This window comes from Octopus sinensis, linkage group LG5 (assembly GCF_006345805.1).
Source record: "Octopus sinensis linkage group LG5, ASM634580v1, whole genome shotgun sequence".
NCBI lineage: Eukaryota > Metazoa > Mollusca > Cephalopoda > Octopoda > Octopodidae > Octopus > Octopus sinensis.
The window spans coordinates 657,095-677,560 of record NC_043001.1 but is presented as its reverse complement, the minus strand read 5'-3'; the positions used below and the strand labels follow the sequence as shown (position 1 = coordinate 677,560).

General features: G+C 38.1%; 1 protein-coding gene across 2 annotated transcripts in view; it reads left to right on the top strand.

Moving 5' to 3' along the window:
• The first annotated feature begins 5,670 nt into the window (after positions 1-5,670).
• The window catches only part of LOC115212029 (irregular chiasm C-roughest protein), a 275,233-nt gene continuing 260,437 nt past the window's right edge, over positions 5,671-20,466 (top strand). The window contains exon 1 of one of the 2 annotated variants that reach the window (XM_029780828.2): positions 5,671-6,122. The gene's annotated coding sequence lies outside the window, so the exon portion shown is untranslated. The remainder of the gene's footprint in view (positions 6,123-20,466) is intronic. The other variant, XR_004999319.1, reaches the window with a different exon arrangement.

Below are 20,466 nucleotides of genomic sequence, written 5' to 3'. Positions count from 1 at the left end.
TTTATTTCACAACAGTGTGACTCTGGGTTCAATCTTTGTAGTGTGACACTTTGAGGAAATATCTTCTATTCTAGCTGCAGATTGGTGTACAGCTAGAGTAGAAGGAGAGCCTATTGTTTGTTTGTTTGTGTGTGTGTGTGTGTGTGTGTGTGTGTGTGTGTACATATCAGCCTAGATTTGTCAAGCCACTAAATTTTGAGACATAAACATCAGCTTTTTGATTGGTGGTAACACACACACCTGTGCACACACATATATAGATTTGGCTGCTATTTCAAGCAGTTTGAATGGCTACATATATGCTCCTCATTGGTTTTATCAACAAATCCTCCTCATCATCATCGTTTAACGCCTGCTTTCCATGCTGGTATGTGTTGGATGGTTTGGCTGCACCTGGTTTCACTCTACTTTGGCAAGGTTTCTACAGCTGGATGCCCTTCCTAATATTAACCACTCTGAGAGTGTAGTGGGTGCTTTTTACATGCCACCAGCATTGATCTGAGACTGGCATCAACCATGACTATGGTCTCACTTGACTTGGCAGGTCAACACAAACCAAGAGTCTTGGTCACCTGTCACTGCCCCCATGAGGCCCAACACTTGAATGATGCTTTTTATGTGCCACCAGCATGGGTGCCAGTCAGATGGTCATGGCATCAGCCATGACTACGATTTCACTCAGTTCAACAGGTCTTCATAAGCACAGCATTTAAGCCCAATGATTGAAGGGTGCTTTTAAGGGGCCAGTTAAACAACACCGGCATCGGCCACAACTACGATCTCACTTGTCTTGATAGGTCTTCATAGTATATCTCCAAAGGTTTTGGTTGCATGTCATTGCATCTGTGAGGCCCAACATTTGAAGACCGTGCTTCACCACTTCATCCTATGTCTTTGTGAGTCTACCACTTCCACAGGTTCCCTCCACCATTAAGGTGCTACACTTATTTGTTTGCATCATCAATTATTCCCATAAAACAAACAATGGATTTTGTTGGGCAAATTGCTCAGCTCTAAACACAGCTAGAGTTAATATTATCACCTTATGAATCACCATTATTTCACTGCAAGGCCTATGGATTTAAAGTGGAGAAAAAAAACATTATCACACCAAAGCAAATAAAACCCCCCAAATGGTGTGGAATTGTGGTTTGGTCCATTATTAGAAATCAGTTTTTATTTGATTTGTAATTTTTCTCTGCATTTCAATACAATGGCAATACAGAAGAAAAGAGATTGTGGGATTTTCAACCAAATGGTCACATCTTATTAAAGGCACAAAGGTGGTAGTATTATTAAGACGTTTACTTCCCAACCATGTGCTTTTGAGTTCAGTCCCACTGTATGGCACCTTGGGCAAGTATCTTCCACTCAAGTCCCAGGTTGATCAAAGCCCTAAGAGAAGATTTGATAGATGGAAATTGAAAGAAGCCCATTGTATGTATGGATGAATGCATGTATGTAATATGTATGTATGTACATATGTATGATATTGTATTGTACCCACATACAAATGTATTGTATGTATGTATGTATGTATGTATGCAGATTTGTATGTTTTGTTTTATGTATGTTTTCTCATGCACATAGTTGCGTATCTAGACATGCTCATATATACTTAACTGATAAACTTCTGGAAAGTTTTACAGTTTTTTTACAGTTCCAGTGATTCATTGGATCTGTAGTCTTCGAATTAGCTTTCTCCTTTCTGGTTTTGAGAAGCCTAAATTCTCAAGATTGGGTATTTAGGCAGTGTGTTATATATCCCAAGGCCCCAGTAATTACAGGTATAAACCTGAACTTGTAATCAGGATAGAATAACTGCAGAGTTCTCAATAGTTCAGTATAGATGTTCTCTTTTTCACTGATCTTCAGCTTTATGTTAACATCTGCTGGGCAGCTAATTTCCACAACTGTGCACAGTTTCTCTTCTCTGTCCCAAATCATTAAATCAGGTCTATTGTGTTTACATTTTATTGAGGTCTTTACTGGTACATTCCACCAGTATTCCTTTTTATTATGAATGGCTATAGCTTCTATCATACTGTGGGTTCTTATTTTTTGCCCTTGGGTTATTTCTTCCAACAGATTTCCTTATATAGTGTCCTAGCTACATCATGTATGTATGTATGTATGTATGTATGTATGTATGTATGTATGTATGTGTGTATGTATGTATGTGTGTGTATGTATGTATGTATGTATGTGTGTATGTATGTATGTATGTATGTGTGTGTGTATGTATGTATGTATGTATGTATGTATGTGTGTGTGTATGTATGTATGTATGTATGTATGTATGTATGTATGTACATTTGCATATATTGTACTGTATGTATGCACATACGTATATACATAGGTATGTAGGTAGCTCCATTGATGCCTTCTCTTGGTAGTCGTAAACAAGTGTCACCGTCTTACAAGCAGTGTCCTTTGTTTCCATTCTTCCATGAAAACATGTCCAGCCATGAGAGAATATGACCTTATTTGGAAACCAGTGAGGGTTGACAACAGATCTGCCTTGGTGACATCCGTCTGACTCATACAAGTATGGAAAAATGGACGTTAACTACGATGACGGTGCTTTATCATTTATTTGTTACATGTTTAAGTCACTGCACTGTGGCCATGCTGGGGCACTGCCTGGAAGTGTTTAGTCAAACAAATCGACCCCTGTACTTATGTTTAAGTCTGGTACTTGTTCTATCAGTTTCTTTTTGCTGAACCATTAAGTTACAGGGACATAAACAAACCAACATTTGTTGTTAAGCATTGGTGGAGGACGAACACAAAGTCATGCACACGCATATATGCATATATATATATATATATATATATATATATATATATATATATATATATATATATATATATGGCTTATTTCTTTGAGTTTCTGTCTAGAAAATTCACACAAAAGAGTTTGGTCAGCCCAAAGCTATAGCAAAAGACACTTGCCCCAGGTACCATGCAATGGGACTGAACCCAAAACCACATGGTTAGGAAGCAAACTTCCTTCCACACAGCCACCACCTACACCTACAATGATGAATGAATGAATATATTTTCAAAGCTGTAGACAACTTTTCAAGGACAACATCATATGCAATATCATTTTTTTTTTTTGCAACACATTCTACATAATTAGGTAAAGTCAAGACAAAAGACAAATTGGATAACATGGTTCTACATACACTGTGGCTGAGTAAGATGCAGGTTACTCACAGCTGACCTAGGGCTAAAAATGGAAAAAGAAAAGATATGAACAATGACAGTGCACTGCTAAATTTATATAGGATTTCATTGGAAAAAGATGAGATAGAAATTAATATCTGATACGTTGAGAGATAAATGAGAGAATTATCATGGTTGGTAGAAGTACAGATACAAGGAACACCGTAGCAGGAAGAAGACTTCGTTGATTTATTCCAAGAATGGAGTTAGCAGGGGAAATAACCGAGTATGAAACAGAAATCAGATATTCTTTTTCAGAAATGCATGTGTATGTCATGTTTGGGCAGGTGTGCATGCATGGGTGTGTGTGTGTGATTGTGTGTGTTTTGAACACTGGATTTAACTCTATGTCCACACACACATGATCTCTCTCTCTCTCTCTCTCTCTCCACCCACTCACATATACATAGTCGATACACATGCATGAATGTACAAACGTGTGTATATCTATCTACCTCTCTCTCTCTCTCTATGCTAAAATTTATATATATATATATATATATATATATATATATATATATGCTTTTCGTTGGTGTATTTACGATACACTTTTTATTTATTTCATATATATATGAGAGATAGAGACAGAGGGAGAGTGAAATGCACACACGCACTCAAATATAATAGGTATACACACACACATATTTTAAGAAAAAAATGTATTACTGCTCTAATGCTTTAGCATGTGTTTCTTTTTGGGATCTATGAATTGCTGACGATATATATATATATATATATATATATATATTTACATACTCATATTATTATCATATTTAAATTTTATTAGCAGCACAGCACAAATGCTCGCCTTAATAAAAACAGCGTAGTATAAATGTAGTACATATAACTTATCAACAGGAAGAAATGTATCTCTCTGCAGATAAGTTTACGAGCAATCCTAGTTGCCTTGGCAACCAGCCTCATTAAAGTTTAATTATTAAATTGTTTGTTTACTCATTTCTTGTCTGTTCTTATATTTCCCCACAGCTTATATCTGAAATTCAGCATTATTAAAAAGAAAAATACTTTACCTTATAACATATTCTTTCTGCTTTTCTTCATACCTTTCTCCAAAATGTCACCACAGATTATTATAATATATGTCAGGTATTACATGGATTCCCGAGAGTATGTACACAATTATGCATGTGTGTATATATATAGATATATATATATATATATATATATATATATATATATATATACATATACATACATGCACATAACCATGTATACTCATATGTAGATATCATTATGATAATAATTGTTTTGTTATTGTTATTATTATTATTATCATTATTATTATTATTATTATTATCATTATTATTATTATCATTATTATTTTTATAATGGCAATCTGGCAGAATCACTAGCATGCCAAGCAAAATACTTAGTAGCGTTTTGTCTGTCTTAACGTTCTTAGTTCGAATTCTGCCAAAGTTGACTTTGCTTTTCATCCAGGGTCGATAAGTTAAGTACCAGTTACACACTGGGGTCAATGTAATCGACTAGTCCACTCCCCACAAATTTCAGGCTTTGTGCCTTTAGTAGAAGGGATTATCATTCTTATTTATAAGCTGACAAGTGGGCAGAATCTTTAATGCACCTAGCAAAATGCTTAGTGATATTTTGTCCGTCTTAACATTCTGAGTTCAAATTCCGCCAAGGATGACTTTGCCCTTCATCCTTTTGAGGTCGATAAAATAAGTACCATTGTTATTATTATTATTATTATTATTGTTTTTCCATTTTTGACATTCACCTTTTGTAAGGCGAGAAGCTGGGAGAATCATTAGCACAATGGACGAAATGCTTAGCGGTATTTTGCCCATCAATACATTCTGAGTTCAAATTCCAAGGTCGACTTTACCTTTCATCCTTTTATAGTCGATAAAATAAGTACCAGTTGAACACTGGGGTCGCTGTAATCGACTCATCCCCTCCCCCAAAGATGCTGCCCTTGTGGCAAAATTTGAAACCATTATTATTATTATTATTATTATTATTATTAAGGAATGGGGTTAGCGTAATTGGTTGTGCATCAAACAAAATACCTTATGGTGTTTAGGTACATCTTTTTAGGTTCTCAGTTCAATTTCTATCAAAGTTTCACTTCACCTTTCATTTTCCCAGGACAAATAAGATAAAGTCAAGTACAAAGACTTGACTGCAGTACCCAGCTCCAACTAAAATTCATAGTTATTTGCCTATGTTAGAAATGATTATTATTTTTTAGAAAATTATAATACATACATGCATACACATATCTCTCCCTCTCTCTCTCTCTCTTTCTCTCTCACTGTCTCTCTCTCTTACTATCTCTCCCTCACTGTCTCTCTCTCTATATCTCTCTCAGTATAAATATATATATATATATGTATAAAACAGATTAAACTCTATATAATATATCTTGTTTTTCTTATTTTTTCCAGAATCAGTGAGAGGACAATAAAAATCCTTCTACAAGCTCTGAACATCTATTTGAAGTTGAGATTTTTGCCGATGAGTTGAACATTCGTCAAAGAATTAATTACTCACACTCCTTTGCTACCAGTCTCTTTCTGTCCTTCCACAAAATTATTTCTTATGTTTTCCAGAAACAGTTTATATTTTCCTCCCTTTTTGTAATTTGAAATTGCGATGTTGAGAAAGTCTGTGATGCATAGCAACACCTTCAGTATAGCACTTCCCCACTGGTCATACAGAAGATTAATTTAAAAATACCAACAAAAATTTAAAATCATAAAAGACAAGTGTCACTAGAAATGAGGAAAAAATTTCAATTAACTTAAAACTAAATTAACGAAAAAACAAATCAAAAAAATATCTGAGAAAGAAATCCTAGAAATAAACTGTTCAATAAGAGAAGAATTTGAGGAGCCAAATATATGGTAAGTAAACTATTATTTCATTGTTACAACAGACAGCATTGTGTGGCAGTATTGGTAGAAGACCAAACATAATATCTGAATGTAAATAGAGAATATGTTTCTGAGTGAATACAATGTATTTATACATAACTGAATTGGGGTTGGCTTGTGAATGTTCTGGCAATTGATGAAATAAATATCAGTCATGTAATGGGCCCAGTTTGATCCCTTTATACCTTCTTTTCCATTTATATCTCTTTCCCCTTCAGATTTGTTACCTTGTGACTGCTTTAGAAATGTTTAGCAGCAGAAATGAAAGAACCTCAGAAAGGGAATTGTTATGTTCCATTATGGTGGTCATGGGGTCAAAATGTTTACATGACAATCAAATGGTTACGGATTCAGTTGGACTGTGTGGTACGTTGAGCAAATGTTTTCTACCAGAGCCTCAGCTCAGCCCAAGCCTTGTCAGTGACATTGGAGAGACAATAATGATGTAGAAGTCTTGTTGGGAGACTAAATCTGATCTTTTGGATGTGACATCAAATCAGTCCCTCATTTCAATACCATTCCTTGACCCTAGAACTATTCACTTTGTCTTTTGTCTAAAGATACTGCATCAATCATGGCTTCTTCTCTCTCTTTACTCCACTAATCTCAGCTCCCTTATAAGGCGGTGAGCTGGCAGAATTGTTAGCACACTAGATAAAATGCATAGTGGCATTTCTTCCATCTTAAAGTTCTGAGTTCAAATTCTGCCAGCATCAACTTTGACTTTCATTCTTTCAAGGTCAATAAAAGAAGTAACTGTTAGTTGAACACCAGGGTTAATGTAATCAACCATCCCACCGCTCTGAAATTACTGGCCCAGTGCTAAAATGGGAAAACAATATCAGTTCCTTTACAAAAACTGTCGTGGATTTTCTGAGTTATTTTCTGAGTTGCCAGGCTTAACTTAGCTTTCCTGATGGGAGGAAGAAGAGGCTCAATAAACAAATACGTGCAGGAGGGGTTATTTCATTAACTACACACAACTTTCTTAGACCCCTTTACATTAAATTCCACTTGAGTCAATTTTGTCTTTCATCATTCTTGAGATGATAGCCAAGTACTGCCCAAAGGTGAAGAATTGGTGGAATATTTTGAAGTATTTGTTTTGGTTCTGTATGTTCTTAGTTCAAACCTCATCTTCTCTTACCAAGGGAAAGTGAAAACAAAAAAAAACAAAACCCAACCATTCAACACTCAGCAAGAAAACAGAGAAAGGCTTTGTCGACTCTTTTCATGCAAATCCACCAGTTGTATATGTGTTTGTGTGTTTCTGTGTGTGTGTGTGAGAGAGAATGTCCAGTGTGTTCTAGTCAATTAAGAACCCTACTGTCTAGGGTCACCTACTCTATTTAAGACTGAGGATGGGTCAAAGGAGATTTTACTGCTATTCCTAACACATACAGGTGCCATTGTTTGCTCATGTGGAATTTCAACCATGTTTCATGGTCTGCTACCACAACAGCTCCTTTATAGGATCCAGTTAGCTCAAGACATCATCAGGAGGAACCACGTCCGGTTTCAGCCCCTACTTCTCTACCGTTTTGACATGCCCCCCCCCCCTTCGGAGGTGTCTTCAGATTTGGTGTTGGGCGTATGTCTTCTTTCTTCTGTTCCCTGGCCTCTTCGATGTATTGTCAGTGAGTGTCAGCTGGTGACTGATTGACTTGTCAAATTTTTCCCTTTAAATACCTGCTGTTAGGCTCCAGCAAGCAGCCCCAGCAAGTTGTCATGTGACACTGTCTCACCTTAACTGACCAGTGAAGGCGTGTAGTCTTAGCCCACGCATTTTCTAAATGACCGTCGCCTGTCAGTCAGTGAGGCTAATTCAGTGTCAGCTTGTCTCACCTAGCAATGTTATTTCCCGCCGGCATGTTATGACTTTCAAGCCATTTTTGGTCTTCCCGCTTCAGCCATATATAGAAGCTGGCTTTTTCGACCGCCTCCTGTACTCTCCTTATTAGTTTTCTCAGCTCCGAGCAAGAAAAAACAAATCTTCTTTTGAATAGCATTGTCATTTTTCTTTCAATGAAGTCTCTAGTCCCCACTGCCAGGTGGTAATATTCGACATTCCATCCCTGTTCTCTGCATTCTTCAATTAGTTTTCCGTACCTCTTCTCCTTTCGATTCTCTGCATTGCCAGTGTTCTCTTCCCAAGGTACTGTCAGTTCTAGTAAAATTCCTATTCTCCGGTCTCTGTTCCATAGAACTAAATCCGGTCTTTTTGTTGTTTTTATTAGTGGAAATATTACTTGTCTTTCCAAGTCCGTGGCCACCTCTCAGTATCCCTTCCATCTTTCGTCTATCTCGTATACTTTACTTGTAGGTCTGGTTTTATATCCTTTTCCCTCCTTCTGGAAGTATACTTTCCTGCGCTTTTCTACTTTTGGGTACTCTCCCCTATTGTACCTCTCAATCTTCTCCTTGAGTGCTGCACTTATGACACTGAGGACTTGATTATGCTGCCATGTATATCTTTCTAGTGCTAGTCTGCAGTTTTACAGAACATGTCTAACCGTCGCTTTCTCTCCGCATCTACGTTCATCGGTTGTTTTTATGTTCCACCGGACTAAGTTTGCCGGTGAGGGTAGAACGTCGAAGGTAGACTTGATCAGGAAGGATGTTCTTGCTTGTTCCCAAGCCCAAAGTTCCTTCCATGATATTCTGCGGCTGATCACATATTCCTCCCATCTCAAGCACTGTCCCTGTTCACTGCATTGCACCAATTGTACATTTTGTCTTTCTTCTTCCTCCTCCGAGTAGTAGTAGTAGTAGTAGTAGTAGTAGTAGTAGTAGTAGTAGTAGTATAACAATGCATCACCTTAAATTTCAAATCTCCAGAACCTTTTAAAACATTACAGAAAACATATAAATGTTTATATATATACATCTATATATATAGATAGATATATATATATATATACACACACACACACACACACACATATATTTCCGAGCTGGTGACACGTAAAAAGCACCAACCGATTGTGGCCGTTGCCAGCCTCCTCTGGCTTCTGTGCCGGTGGCACATAAAAAGCACCCACTACACTCACAGAGTGGTTGGTGTAAGGAAGGGCATCCAGCTGTAGAAACACTGCCAGATCATACTGGAGCCTGGTGCAACCTCCTGGCTTCCCAGACCCCAGTTGAACCATCCAACCCATGCTAGCATGGAAAATGGACGTTAAACGATGATGACGATATATTGAGTGTGTACATATATATATATATATAATGTGTGTGTATATATATATATATATATTGCCAATGTCCTGCGCCGTGAGGATGAAAGACTTGAGGTATTTCGTGTTGCAAGACAGTGTGTGAGAGAGAATCGTGACATGGTAGGAGAGAAATGTGTTCGCAAGGATGACGGTTCACTTGCGCTAAATGAGGATGCAAAGAGAGAGGCTTGGAGACGCCACTATGAAAGGTTGCTGAATGAGGAAAATGAATGGGATAAAGAGAGTCTCCCGAATGTCGACCCAACAGAGGGACCAGCAATCCGAGTTAACAGTTCCTTAGTAGATAAGGCAATTAGAAGCATGAAAACAGGGAAAGCCCCAGGCCCATCAGGAATTACTGCAGAGATGCTCAAAATATCTGGTAGCGTCGGCTATAGCTTAGTCACCCGTATAGTAAACCAGGTGATACACGAAGGAGTCATACCCAATGACTGGTGTAGCAGCATAATAGTCAACTGCTACAAAGGTAAAGGCGACGCCCTAGATACAAATAACTACAGGGGCATCAAGCTGCTGGATCAGGTAATGAAGGTTATGGAGAGGGTTATAGCCCAATTAATTAGAGAGAGAGTTAGCTTAGATGATATGCAGTTTGGGTTCATGCCAGGGAAAAGTACTACTGATGCTATATTCCTGGTAAGACAGCTGCAGGAGAAATACCTAGCCAAAGATAAGCCCTTGTATCTGGCTTTTGTTGACTTCGAGAAAGCCTTTGACAGGGTCCCCCGATCCCTTATCTGGTGGTCAATGAGGAAACTAGGGATAGATGAATGGTTAGTGAGAGCTGTGTGAGCCATGTACAGAGACGCTGCTAGTAAGGTGAGGGTTGGTAACGAGTACAGTGAAGAATTCCGGGTAGAGGTTGGGGTCCACCAAGGTTCAGTCCTCAGTCCCCTCCTATTTATCATAGTCCTCCAGGCAATAACGGAGGAATTCAAGACAGGATGCCCCTGGGAGCTCCTCTATGCTGATGACCTTGCTCTAATTGCTGAGTCACTATCAGAACTGGAGGAGAAGTTTCAGGTGTGGAAACAAGGATTAGAATCGAAGGGCCATAGAATCAACCTAGCCAAAACCAAAGTCCTAATAAGTAGGAAGGTGGACCAATCACAAACGACTTCAGGTAGATGGCCCTGCTCGATCTGTAAAAAAGGTGTAGGTAGAAACTCTATAAGGTGCACCAAGTGTAAGCTATGGACACATAAGAGGTGCAGCAATGTCAAAGGAAGGCTAACTAAGAAAATAGTTTTTGTCTGTGGCAGATGCTCAGGAGCAATAAACACTGGAAATGTGCAGAGACCAACTTCTACCACGTTCCAGGGAGACAAACTAGTAGTTGATAGCTTCCGCTACCTAGGAGACCAAGTCAGTAGCGGGGGTGGGTGTGCTGAAAGTGTAACTGCTAGAGTAAGAATAGCCTGGGCAAAGTTTAGAGAGCTCTTACCCCTGCTGGTGACAAAAGGCCTCTCGCTAAGAGTAAAAGGCAGACTGTATGATGCATGTGTACGTACAGCCATGTTACATGGTAGTGAAACATGGGCCGTGACTGCTGAGGATATGCGTAAGCTCGCAAGAAATGAAGCCAGTATGCTCCGATGGATGTGTAATGTCAGTGTTCATAATCGTCAGAGTGTAAGTACTTTGAGAGAAAAGTTGAACCTAAGAAGCGTCAGTTGTGGTGTGCAAGAGAGACGGCTGCGATGGTATGGTCATGTGACGAGAATGGCTGAAGATAGTTGTGTGCAAAAGTGCTACTCCCTAGTAGTTGAGGGAACCTGTGGAAGAGGTAGACCCAGGAAAACCTGGGACGAGGTGGTGAAGCACGACCTTCGAACTTTAGGTCTCACCAAGGAAATGACTAGAGACCGAGTCCTATGGAAGTGTGCTGTGCATGAGAGGACCCGGCAGGACTAGTCAGGCCATAACCCGTGGCTCCTACCTGGGACGTAGTCGGTCCACCTGTGCATACCTTCCTTCTTGTGACACTTGTGAAGACCTGCTGAGGCAAGTGAAAATCAATCAAAACAAATCAAAATAGATGAACATCAATGGAATTTGTATCTTTGTGGTACCAGTGCCGGTGTCACACAAGAAAACCATCCGAACGTGGCCGTAGCCAGTACCGCATCGACTGGCCTCCGTGCTGTGGGCACATGACAAACACCATCCGATCGTGGCCGTTCGCCAGCCTCATCTGGCACCTGTGTCGGTGGCACATAAAAACACCATCTGAAGACCCGGCAAGACTAGTCAGGTCATAACCCGTGGCCCCTACCTGGGACGTAGTCAGTCCACCTGTGCATACCTTCCTTCTTGTGACACTTGTGAAGACCTGTTGAGGCAAGTGAAAATCAAAAAAAAAAAATCAAAATCAAAACAAATCAAAATAGATGAACATCAATGGAATTTGTATCTTTGTGGTACCAGTGCCGGTGGCACACAAGAAAACCATCCGAACGTGGCCGTAGCCAGTACCGCATCGACTGGCCTCCGTGCTGTGGGCATGTAACAAACACCATCCGATCATGGCCGTTTGCCAGCCTCATCTGGCACCTGTGTCGGTGGCACATAAAAACACCATCCGAGCGTGGCCGTCTGCCAGCCTCGTCTGGCACCTGTGTCGGTGGCACATAAAAACACCATCCGATCATGGCTGTTTGCCAGCCTCATCTGGCACCTGTGTCGGTGGCACATAAAAAGCACCATCCGAGCGTGGCCGTCTGCCAGCCTCGTCTGGCACCTGTGTCGGTGGCACATAAAAACACCATCCGATCATGGCCGTTTGCCAGCCTCGTCTGGCACCTGTGTCGGTGGCACATAAAAACACCATCCGATCATGGCCGTTTGCCAGCCTCATCTGGCATCTGTGTCGGTGGCACATAAAAAGCACCATCCGAGCGTGGCCGTCTGCCAGCCTCGTCTGGCACCTGTGTCGGTGGCACATAAAAACACCATCCGAGCGTGGCCGTCTGCCAGCCTCGTCTGGCACCTGTGTCGGTGGCACATAAAAACACCCACTACACTCTCGGTGTGGTTGGCGTTAGGAAGGGCATCCAGCTGTAGAAACACTGCCAGATCTGACTGGACTGGTTCAGCCTTCGGGCTCCCCAGACCCCAGTTGAACCGTCCAACCCATGCTAGCATGGAAAGCGGACGTTAAATGATGATGATGATGATGATATATATATATATATATACACACATACATACAGTATAAGGTGTGGTCCCTCATAGACAAGAACATATTGGGGGATGCACAGACAGATGTGTGCATGTGTGTTTAATAACAAAAAGAAAGGAACTTTTGAAAAATTTTTGATTGTTTTTCTATATTTCTTTAAATCTTCACTTTGCTTTTGGATGGTTATTTTTGTTGTTGTTTTTCAAATGTGCAATATGATGTAGTGGTGGGGTTGGTACAAGAATTGAGAGTAAAGAGTGATAATGATGCAATAATGAGAAGCAAAAACAAATACCTCCTAAAAGAATATACACATGCACATACGCATGTGCGTGCATAAGAAATTACAGAGATGAAGGTAGTAAAAAAAAGTCAAAGAAAGAAAGGAATGCAGCAGACCAAAAGAAGATGGTTATCATAAGGAAATGATTCAGAGAAAAAAAAGATGTTTATAAATAAATAAATGTAAATAAATACATAAATAAAATTAATTTAAATGGTTAGATTGGTAAAGCAGGTAAAGTATTGATTTAATTTGATGAAAGTAAAGAAATATTTACATCCAAGTCAGGAAGATGTTATATTTTACAAAATTGCCAACCACTCCCTCTCTCTCTCTCTCTCTCTCACCATGTATGTGTGTGTAGATATATATATATATATATATATATATATATATATATATATATATATATATATATATATATATATATATATATATATATATATATATATATATATATATATATATATATATCGAAGTATCTCTCTATCTTCCTCTTGCTTTCTTTTTTACTCTTTCATTTTTTTCAATGTCAGTATTCACAAAGATAGATTGAAATTAATAGGTTTAAGGATCGATAATTTAAAAGTATCTCCATCTCAACATTTCTAGTGAGATCCTGATATTTTGCAGAAGAATACCAAAATTGTTTAGTGCAAAGGAAATGTTGCTATTCTTTGTCTTACAATATCAAATATGTATTGTACTATTTTGTTACCAAGAAAATTCTGTAGTTGCCATTCAATGTGATGCATGCATCAAAGATTTTATCGTTTTCTTTGTGTGCGTGTGCGTGTTTTTCCTTTTTTGATGAAAAGAAAGCAAAAAGTGACTTTGATGATGGAAACCTCTTATAACTGAATCCCACCCCACCCCACCTAAATTGCAATGTTTCATTCGGTAGATTTAAACTCAATACTTCATGGTTTTTGATAATTTAATAATCTTAAACTTCCTTGTTTGATTTTGATGTGTTGTTTTTGCTTTGCCTCTTATTTAAGAAATGTATTCTGTTCTGTGTAAAGATGGATTGAAATGTTGTCAGATGTTTTACTTTTACTTGCTGGGTCTGGAATAAGAGCCAGTGCTCATGGCCTCTGTAGCTCTTCTGATAGCAGTGAGATTGATGCCATAAATATTTCTCTAAAAAAAGTGAATACCTGCCCGAAAGATATAAGCAGAAACGGAAATGCAGGAAACAGATGTTCTGCAAAAGAAGGACTGAGGGCATAATGGTTAGTGTGGGACTTGAGAAGGAGTGGAACACAACAAGGATGATATGAGGAGAGATTTGTAGGTTGGGAATGCATGAGTGGAGGTGGTATGAGCCCAGCAGAGGCTATTATAGTAGCAGTAGAAAAGCCAGAGGGAGGGGACACTCTATGTCTGTGGGCTTGAAATTGTATCTGCCACTGGCTTTATGACCTTTTTCTGGATGTAATCTGGGACGTCTGTGTGTTTGTACAACAGCAGTGCTATCCCAAATATAAGAGCAAATTCTCTACTTGCAGGCCTCATCAGGGCTTTGTAGAGCATCAAGAATTATTGGGATCAAAAAGACAAGAACGTCACTGGTGTGCAGTCCTGTTTTTACAATCAGAGATCTTCAATGATGGTGACACCCAACAGTTCAAAATGATTTGAGGATTCTAATTCAGTGTTGTTCATAATTAAGTAGAAAGTATTCTTTATATGAGGAATACTAGTAATTTCTTGTTGTTAAAAGAGGCATGACAATGATAATAACAACAATAATCTTTTCTACTATAGGCTCAAGGCCAGCAATTTTGGGAAAGGGGCTAAGGGAATTACATCAATCCTAGTACTCAGCTGGTACTTATCAACCCCGAAAGGAAGAAAGCCAAAGTCAACCATGTTGGCATGTGAACTCAGGAAACAAAGGAAAACAAAATATCGCTAAGCATTAAGTGCAGTGTGCTAATGGTTCTGCCAGCTCACCTCTTTAATGATGATAATAATAATACCGAGTGTAGGGTGTAACCACTTATGAGTACCCCTCATTCATTGGACACTTTGCTTACGAAGACCTACTGAGGCAAGTGAAATCAAATCAAAATCGCTGACATGGCTGATGACAGTACCACCTGCTCGGCACTCATGCCAGTGGAAAGTTGAAAGCACATCCGAGCATGATCATTGCTAGGGCCACGGATTGGTTCCTATGATGGTAACATGTAAAAAGCACCATTCAAGCATGATCGTTGCCAGCATCGCCTTACCAGCACATGTCCCAGTGGCACATAAAAAGCAACATTCGAGCATGGTCGTTGCCAGTGCCACCGGACAGGCTCCCATGCAGGTAGCACGTAAAAAACACTTTTTGAGTGTGGTTGTTGCCAGAACTGCCTGACTGGCCCTCATGCTGGTAGCATGTAAAAGCATCCACTACACTCTCAGAGTGGTTGGCATTAGGAAGGGCATCCAGCTGTAGAAACTTTGCCAGATCAGATTGAGCCTGGTGCAGCCTCTGGCTCACTAGTCCTCAGTCAAACCGTCCAACCCATGCCAGCATGGAAAGCAGACGTTAAACGAGGATGATGATGATGATGACCACTCAGGTGCCCTGCAAATCACCAGAAAAGGGTAAAGTAAATAAAGACAGTAAAGTTGAAGCTTGTGTAGAGTAGATGGGATAAAACAGAACAAGGCAGAAAAGGGAAAAGTAAAAGAGTCTTGAAGGAGGAAAGGATGCAGAAACACAAAATCGAGGGTTGGTTTAGTGAATTTTGGGAAATGGAAATTTTGAAGGGTGCAGTGTGTTGACAGGTAACAACTGATGCAAGTAGTTAATTCCTTGCTTTGACAATTCTGAAGGTGAAAAAAGTGTTTTCAGAAATTATGTCTCTGAATGTAGAGGATCCCCTGCTGTTACTGTTTAACCACAGGTCGATTTTGATCATTCAGAACTATGATGAAAGACATTCCAGCTTTGACTGTCCTATCTTTCTCAATATCAGAATATTATATTATTTAGTATGTTCTTCTGTTTTTTTTTGTTTTTTTTTTTTTGGGGGGGGGGGTCAAGATAGCAGCATAGTGTGATTTGAGGGAAATCAGCTGCTATTTCTAGCAGATCTAACAGCCACGTAGAAGCTCTCTTGTTGTTATAAGGTGATAGGTAGTATATGTAGAGGATCAAAATCTAATTCAGGCTGATTTATAAAGAAAGGAGTCTCTTTTGTAAATTCATCCACCATTTATTTCTTCCAAAACTAATTACAGGCCATGATATTGAATTCCAAAGAAACTGTTGGGAGAATTATACAAATTCTTTAATTACTTCTGCTTCTGTAATTAAAAATGGCCAAACATTAACCAGAAACTTCAGCAACATTACAATTTCGCTTTTTCTTTTTCTTTTTTTTTACATGACAAGACCAGAAATTTATAGACAGGTGAGATAGACCTGAATCATGTTTACCTGTATATCTTTGATATTCCTGTTACCTTCTCTCTTGAAGATGAAAACTAAAGGCAGAACTGAAGATAGGGATAGAAAGCAACTGCCTACGGTGCTAGATTCTAGAACACTAAAAGTGAAATAAATATGTAAATATTTTTTCTAATCCTAGCCTTAATATCCATTTCTTTCACTGAAGAATTGTTTTAGTTAGAACAAAATTTTTAACAGAAAATTGAGTCATTGTAAATTCAACTATTGATATTATATCGCACACAAGATATTTTTAAAGTTGTTACTGCACAGTTATATCAGGGAGTTTATTGCAGTGATGGCCTGAACACTGAATACTCTGGCTAGTGCCAGGATATTCCACAAGTAATGGTGAGCCCAGTAATACCTGAATTCAGAAACGAGAAAGGCAGAACTACATACTCACAAGTAATCAGTCTAATCCTCTGTCACTCCTCTAGAAGCCAGCAAAGGAGCTTCTGCATCATCTTTCAGTTTGCTGGAAATGGCAACTAGATCTCCCTCTAATCATATCTTACCTCTTTAGATAACGGGAAGAAATGAAGTATTAGAAAAACTTCTAGAAGGAGGGGATGGTCATGGCTAGAATGCCTTTAATAATGGGGTCTGAGGAAGTCTGAAGAATATCGAAGCTGGAGTTAAACAACAGCCCCTCTACATTCAAAACTCACAAATTTAAATCTATAAAGTCTATAACTTTCAAGAGCTTCTCCCAATCAATTGAGAGCTATGTGTATATTGATGTCTGCTAAGAACAGAACATTTAAACAAAGGAAAAAAACCGTCTTACAAAATCTAACAAAACTTTACAAAATTCTCTACAGTATGCTTTAAAACCACATCATTTTGGGTTCGGTGCCACTGTGGTATGCTACCTTGGGCAAATGTCTTCAACTACAACCCCAGGCTGACCAAATGTCTTGTAAGGGAATTGGATTGATGGAAACTATATGGAAGCCCATCATGAATGTGTGTCTTTGAGCTTGTTTCTGCAAACTACTTGACAGCCAGTGTTAGCTTGGTTATATTCTTGTAACTTAATATTTCACCAAAGAGACTAACAATAAATGCCAAACTTAAAAACAACCAAGTTCTGATGAAGGTCGTGCTCCAGCAAAGTCACACTTCACTCACTGGAACAAATTAAAGATAGATTTCTACAAAATTTACATTCTGCAAAAAAAAAAAAAAAAAAAAATTGTTTCTATAATATTGCTACAAAATTTCTAGAATATTTTTTTTTTTAATGATAAAATTCTTATGAAATTTCTAAAAATTTGACAATATTTTCATAAAAGTTTTTAAATTTTTTTATTTCCACAAAATTTTGCCAAATACTATGACAGATACACAAAATGTAATATCATAATTCTATAATTGTGCATGCAGTTATGTGTATGTGTACATGTGTATATATACATGTGTGTGTATGTATGTATGTGTGTGTGTGTGTGCATGTGTTTGTGTGTGTGCATATTTGTGTGTGTGTATGTGTGTGTGCATAAAACCCAGTACAAGTGTCTTTCACTGTAAATTTATATCAACTAATATCTTGAATAATCAAAAATGGTATGGAAGGAAATAGGTTTAATTTGTTGTCCTGTTTAATACTTTGTGTTTGTTTCCCCAACTGCTTGACAGCCTGTGTTAGCTCGATTACATTCTTGTAACCGAGCTAACACTGCAGATCTTCAGTGGAGTCCAGTTAATGACCGACATTTCAGCCAGGTTTCTAGTCTGGGCTCAACTAATTCCTGTTCCAGTATGGGAACCTTGTAAAAGGATTATGAGTAGAACCCTTCTTCTTTTGATTATATCTTTTAGAATTATTTTTATGTATCATTTCAATTATTTTGTATTAGCTTTTCCATACTGGCATTAGCTGGACTAGTCTCACCAATGCCCCACCTATTGCCAACCCTTTCAGTTGATGTACAAATGTGGAATGGCTATTCAACTACTGTGATACAAACACACATGTGTGAGCACATACACAACAACCTCTCTGAAGAAAGCAGCCAGTTTGCACTGGTGTTAGACAGGACATCCAAACACTGGAATCATGTCATAACAAGCACTGGAGCATGATGCTGCTAATCAACTGATCATGTTGATTAGCGAAACGTGCAACCTGTGCCAGCATGGAAAAAAAAGACATTGAACAATGACAAAGAACGATGACAAAAAATTGTTTCTAAAATAGAGGCACAATTTTGAAGATTTAGAGAGAGAAGTATAATCAATTATATCAGCCCCAGTACATGACTGGTACTTTATTTTATTGATCTTAGAAGGATAAAAGCTAAAGTGACCACAGCAGAATTTATGCTCAGAATGTTAAGAGCCAGAAACTGTGTATGAATTAAAACAAAGAGACATGTTGTGTGGCTATTGCTTACCATGAACACCATCTTGGATAAGACACCATTCTGTCGGAGATAATATTGCAAGAGTGACAGAGTAAGAGATAAAGAAGATAAAGCGGAACACACAAACAGTAAGAGGCAACAAATAACTGAAAGCTATTCACAGTAAACAGTCTTGAAGCAAAAAGCCAACGGGTTGTTTTTAAAAGTTATAATGAAGAATTAATTAACAAAATATATTTCAGCTTTTCAAAACTTTAAAGATGCTATCAACTTTTATATAAAAAAGATGATTTAACTCTTTTATATGCATTGAGTTCTTTATCAGATAATATTAATTTGGTTTTAATATATCTCTATATAAGTTTAAAACCTACACATCACACACACATGCGTGCACGCACACACACACACACACACCTAGTATTCATTTTTCTCATTTTTATTTACATATATATTTACTTATTTGAACAGAGTTAATTATATTTCTCTTTAATTTTAGCTTAAATTGACTAAACAGCAGTTTGAAAATTAATCAATATATAATTTTAGATTAACTTTCATTGAATAAAACCAGAAAATCTAAACCTGTAACGATTCCCAGTTTTTGAATTGATCCATATGTGTTGTTATGTACAGTCTCTTGTCAACAGTGCAAATAGAAATAAGTCAGTAAAATGGATACATTTCTTTGGAGGAAGGATTAACTCTCAAGACAAAGTGGCTTAAGCCAGATGCCTCTCTGTAATTGGACATTAATGTAAAAAGTCTCTTTCCTAAATGACTCTTATAAATATACTTCATCATCATGATTATCATTTTCATGTCTGCTTTTCGTACTAGCATGGGTTGCATACATCATTCTGGGTGTGTTTTAACATAGCACTGGCTCCAAAGAGGTTGTCATATCCTCACTAAAACTAAAGGGTCTTCTCTACTCTTCAATTGTACTCCCTTTGCAATCACTTTATTGAATATCTTGACAAAATCACAGACTTACAACCCTAAAGCACCAAAACAATCAGCATGCCCAACACTGACATTTACAATTACTGATGGATTGCTAGATTCTGAAAACTGGTCCAAATCATAATAATTGTGAAAGTCAACAAAAGCCTAAGTGAACTGTTATCACACAGACCCATCATTTTCTCATGTAAGCCCTCAATAATTTGAGGAAGATTCAATCATGATATCACTAACTACACATACACCTCTCCAAGTTACAACATAGATTCAAGCCACTCCGTTTGACTGTTGCTCAGGAACTTGACAGAGACAATAAATAACAACTACAACAAAAATAAAAGCACATAAAAAATACAAACTACAGGCATCGTCAAAGCTTTAAACTACATTTCCTGCTCTACAATAAAATATAACAGTACAAAATGATGGCCAATAAATCACTTTAAAGATTACAAAATCTGTGGGGTAGACTAACAATACATTCAGAACTCACAATTTCCCAAATGGGGTACTACAAAGATCTGTTGCTTTGTCCAGTCCTTTCACATCTTCACATTTCACATGGTTCTGCAGATACTGCAATTCAACTAACAAACCACTCATCAATTATCTAGAAACCAGGTCTTAAAATAATTAACTTAAAAGTAGTGTTTACCAAATCCATTATCCTCTCTCAAACAAACAACACCAACTACAACCAGTCGTCTCACTCAATGACATGAAGACAAAAATATTAAAAGATCTGTACGCCAGTCTGACAGCATTCAAAGCACACACCAAAGGCCAAATAAAAATTGGGGTGGGGGGGGGAATGATACT